The sequence below is a fragment of the Vigna radiata genome, chromosome 7, assembly GCF_000741045.1.
Source record: "Vigna radiata var. radiata cultivar VC1973A chromosome 7, Vradiata_ver6, whole genome shotgun sequence".
NCBI lineage: Eukaryota > Viridiplantae > Streptophyta > Magnoliopsida > Fabales > Fabaceae > Vigna > Vigna radiata.
In genome coordinates, this window is record NC_028357.1 from 25,378,943 (window position 1) to 25,385,149 (window position 6,207).

Genomic DNA, 6,207 nt, shown 5'->3' on the forward strand with positions numbered 1-6,207 from the left:
TTAAACCAACATTCATATTATAATATTATATTATTCGAAACCTACTAATTATATCTAAAACTATATTATATTAATAACATTTAATATCATACTTACTACAACTAACTTTTATATGTAACTATATTATATTAGTATTAAGTAACGTAACTTTCTTTATATATATATATATATATATATATATATATATATATATATATATTATATTAACTTATATACTTATATCTATACTATATTATTTCCGCGTCTTTCGTTTACTCAACCAAACATTCACTTTTCTATATCAAGCAACCCCTGGACGTGAAACTCCTTTCCATACAAAAATCTTCACAAAACTCTTCATTTAAAAAACCTAGGTGGGGTCACCAAGGTCACTTCCCAATTAAACATCCAATCTTCCACCCTTTCACTCACGTAAGGAAACAATTATAGCACGTAAACCTCACCGTTTCACTCTCTCTATCATGGCAATGCAGCGTATAAAATTTAAGAGGTACTGCACTATTCTTTTGTCAAAATAAAAATATAATACAAGGCACGAAAAATAACTAACAATTAAATGGACATGGTTCCATGCTAAGCTAGACTATGCAACTCTCATAATCCTACGGAGACTCATGTTACACAACCAAGAATTTGACTGTCGTGCCTCTGCACTTTCGTGGTTTGTTGCTGCAAAGGATGATAACTGGGTATACCCCACCATGTAAACCCAAAGTTTCTAATACTAGGTAACCCAAGTACACACTCACAAACATGTGCGCTACTCACACCCATTCATTAAAACACTTGGTTTATTTCAGACCCTATATAACCCCATCCAGAAAAGAACGAACCACAAAAAAGAAAAACACATGCATACCTCCATACAACATTCACTAACAAACGTAATATAATATATATATATATATATATATATATATATATATATATATATATATATATATATATATATATATATTTTAATCTTCACAACATATAAAATATTATTCCGAACACATCCTTCACAATAACAAGTTTCAGGTTTCTCCCCTTACACATATACCAATTCTCATAATTTACAGAATCATAAGTAACTCAACAACAAAACAATATCAACTCTCCTTACTTGGTTTTCTCAAATAGCAGCTAATTGAAAACGCCCTAACAGGAACCCACTCAGCGTTGAAATTACAGAACCTACAAATCACCAAATTGGTGATAGAACACAGCTCTTAGAGCTCGAATAGGCAGAGAATGGAACAAAAAACACATGAGGAAAATGAAACTAGCAAAGTTGCATGCCCTAGGTTCAAGACAGTTGAAGAAAAAGGGGGAAAGCGACTTACCGGTCGGAACAAGAAATTGTTCGGTTCAAAGTGAAGCCCTTGCCACGATCATTTAGGTACCTTCAATTCAAAATTCAAATGGTTCAGCTTTGGGATATTTTAGAGGGAAAGCAGAGTTATTATTTAGGAGAAGGGTTTCTATTTTTAGAGAGAGAAGGAAAAATTGACAAATGGAGACAATCTGATTTTCAGAAAACCCCTTCCTAAGATCGTGGGTCCTTAGCTTATGGGCTGGCTGCCTCAACCTAAGATCCAATAACCTTATTATTTTTCATACTCTTACAAATTTCGTTTTGTAATAATATAACAACATATAATTTAGTAAATGTTTAAAAAGTTAAAAATTTCGGTTTTGTATTGATTTATTGTCTTGAAACCTACTATCGTAAATAAGAGGAAATTGAAACCCACTTACGTGAATAAATAAAAAAATATTTTTTAGTAAACTCACAAATACAGTATCAGTTATTGAAATTCAACATCGATAATTATTTACATTTAGTTGCAAATGAATGAAAAAAAAAAAACTTTTGGTAATACAAATTTAAAATTATAAAGAAATTGTGTGAAGTGGGGTCTATTAATTAACGTAGGCGAGGGAGTCTCTTAGGTTAGGAAAAACTTCTTTTAACAATATTTTTTTGAACAATTTTTTGACAACGTATATGTGATAGTTTGTGATTGGTCTATTTTAAATATTTTTTAAACATAAATTCAAATAAACCAATAAAATGATGACATGTGTCACGTTGTAAAAAAAGTTGTCCAAAAATGTTGTTAAAATATTATTATCCCTTAGGTTAATGTGCGAAGGGTGTTGTTGCCGCGTATTGTTCAAAGTTCAAAGTTCAAAGTTCAATGTTTTTACGTGGTGTGAGGTTTGGTCGTCTTAGGGAGAAATCATATATATAATTTTGGTTCAAAGTCTTGTAAATTAAATATGAAAAATAACAGCAATTCCTTTCTATATTACCATAAATTACTTGAAAAGTTTCATGCATTGATGAAGTGAAACAATGGCTATAAATACTTTTAAATCTCCATACACAAATCAAAACCAAATGGAAAGTGTTTGACAGAATGAGTTCTGAGAAGAAAAGCATTCAAAATGTTATTGCTCCCACAACAAGGCCACCTCCTAAATCCAATCCTCCAACAGATTTTCGGACTAAGCTCCCCACCGTCCAACAGATTTTCGGACGAAGGCCAAAATGACTTCATATATACCATTTTCTTACACAGATTATTCCCTTTATGTTTTTTATATTCGTTGTTTAATTTCATTCCATCACAACAGCATGTCATGTACTAAAAATAATGATGCTGATCGTTTTCATATTGTCGTGATATTTTGTGATATCTATCATAATCATATAACATCATACGTCTATCTATTATTATTGTTTTATACTAATTCTACAATTGTTATATATATGGAGTGTATTATTAATATAATATCGCGGAATCAAAAATTAAAAATAAAGAATGAAAACATGAAAGTGTTTTAAGTGAATATTGGGTTAAGAAAAATGAAATACAAAATATTAACAAGATAAATATTTTTTTTTTGGAAGAAAATATTGTTTAAGAGGAAAAAAATCAAATATTTTGTCAAATATTTACTTCTAATTAAGCAATCTGAACATAAACAGATCTTGAACTAGAACCAGTGGATTTTAAAACATGAAACAATGAGCAATTGCATATATCATTAATTATGTTGAAAGATAATTAGAATTGTCAATAATGTGTATGTAAATAATAATAAAAAAGTTACAAAGTTATAATGTGTTGTACAATTATTCTAATAGGTTAAATAAGTATTCCTAATGTATTATTGATCTAGAATTCAATAATTCTACTAAATATGTTAACTAAGTATTCCCAATGTAGTTTATTGATCTAGAAATTAATGACTGAACATGGTTAAAATACTCAAAAAAACAAAACATTCAATTAATACACAAAATTGGCAGAAGTTCTTTAATTATGAATTAGTGGAACCATTACTTAATCCTAATTCCTTTCAATACCAGCTTGAATTATAGTTGTTGTCCATTGCATAATATAATATCCTCACTCAAATCCTCTATTCTTTTTTGTTACACTACAATACCAACACAATTTATAACTTTAATTAAGGAAGAAAAACAAAAAGAAATTATAGCTGGACAAAAAATAAGATTTTGTATAATCTTGTAATTGGTAAGTCCTTCAACAATTATATTAGGAATATGAACTACAAAAAAATATATTAGTCAGGCAACATTCCATTTTTGTAGAATCATCCCAAAAAGTTGAAGTATTTTAAATTTGATAATCAAGCAAAACACAAAATAGTATATAACATATATATATATATATATATATATATATATATATATATATATATATATATATATATATATATATATATATATATATATATATATATATATNTATATATATATATATATATATATATATATATATATATATATATATATATATATATATATATATATATATATATATATATATATATCAAAAAAAAAAATTTGTAAGTAAACTTTAAATAAGATTATAGTTTGTCATATAATTATATTTTTTAAAATTTCACCAGCTCTAAAAGAATAAAATGATCTCATTTTTTATATATTTTATATCAATCATATAATTAATGGAAATGATTTATTTTGAGCATAATTCTAATTCCAATAAAAGAATTCTACTCTATTAATATATTATATAAAGAATGTCATTTACAATATATTATATATTTGATTATAAACTTATATTGCTCAAATTAATTTTATATATTTTTCTAAGTGTGGTTGTACAAAGGATTTGAGTTAATTATTAGGTCTTATCCTTCCCTTTAAGTTATGATGAAATTTTTTGATGTTACTTCCACAAAATAACTAATTAGTATGAAAATCAAGGTGGATAGTATGCACCTCGTCCAAATCAGGTTTACTCTCTAAATTTTCTTGATTGACTTTTAATTTTTGAAATCTCAATTTGAGAATTCAATTATGTTACTCACCCCGCTATCCTTTTACCCTTCTTTTTTTATGTGAAGGCATGAATTTTCATAAGAATTGAGACTTGAGCTTATATGATGCTCTCATACTCTTTTCGAAAGTTTAATAGATTATTAAATTTATTTTTTCTAAAGGATTATCTTTTAAATTTAAGTAATTTTTGTTTCATAGTTTTTTTAAACTTAATATTTTTTAAATATAGATAACTATTTATAATGAAATTATGAAAATTACTTATATTTATTTTTATAATTATAATTTTATCTTGTAATAATTTTTATTATAATAATAATAATAATATTAACATTAATATTAATATCATGTTGTAGGACATAATTTTTTCGATGACTCTAATCTAGGTTCTAATATTATTTTAAATGCTCTAATGTTAATAATTATAATAATATTACTATTATTTTGGATAACTACCTTATGTTATACTATTTTTTTCAATAAAAAATTTTAAAGACAAAAATTAAATTTTTTAGTTGGGTGACGTGGTAAAACATAACAATTTGTGTATACTCTACCTATATCACTAACACTTAATTTTAAATATTAAAATAAAAAATTATGGATAGTGTTTTTGCAACAGTGAATGTTAAAGAAGTAAAAGTAGCATAATAAATAGGTAAGCAATCAAATAATTGTGTGAATGACCTTGGAAACAAAAATGGAATGCACCCACGAGGAAGAGATAACAAGCTTCAGCTACCCGTAGGCAAAAAAAAAACAATGTTAATTTCTTTTATTATTTTTTAATATTTTGAAATATATTAAAAGTTAATGAATATAATCAAATCAACATAATTTAACAATACAATAAAAAGATAAAACCAAAAGTTCAGAAGAAAAAAAAATTAAACTTATCTCAAACGTAAAGAGAGAATAACGCGAGGAAGAGTTATAATTAAAATCAAGATTTGAAATTGAGACTAAGAAATATATATTTGTACTAAGCACGGCATGTGGGTATAAGTACTCTCTTTGACCGAGTACACTGAGAATACTTAAGTCGATACCTATTCGGTATAAATAAATTCGTTCATGAAAAATTCATACTAGACTATTGATATTGAGAAANTATAATTAAGTTGAGAATAAAAATAACGGGATAACTAAGTTATGTAGTTGATAAATAATAGTATAAATAACATATTTAACGAGATAAGTTATCATGTTCATTGTTACATGATTTATTAAATTTTGATTTACTTGGCTAATTTAAGCGTCATAATATCTTTTGCAAACACAATCTCATTATGGCTAGGATGCTCTTGATTCTTCAAGATGTATAAATTCAAAGTTAATCATTGATTCTTCAAGATGATTTTTGGATGCTCTTCTAATCAAAACTCAACCAAAATGTTAGTTATGAAATTGAATGTTCAAAGATTTTTTTTTGAAACAGCGCTCAAGACAACTATTTATAGCGTTTTCAAAATCCTGACAAATTTTAATTGATTATGCTATTAATGTAATGGACTACGACGTTTTTCATGCTATTTTACCAGTTTTTGACAACATTTCAAAATTTGACTTTTAACCTTTTATATGATGCATACACTCAATTAAACACTTCTCAACTGCCAAAAATAAATGCAATATGANCATTATAACAGTATTAACTTGAAGAAAATTGAATTCATCATTTCAAAATGACTTAACCGANTATACAACTTATGTAATTGGTTATGTCCAACACTTAAGCAAAAATTCAATTTCAAACTTCTTTCAAATCATATTTTCACTCTTTTGAAAACATGTAATCATATTTTCATTCTTTTGAAAACATATATTGGCTAACTTTTTTACTTAATCAGTTATATACATTGTATACCAGATTATGTTAGAACAGT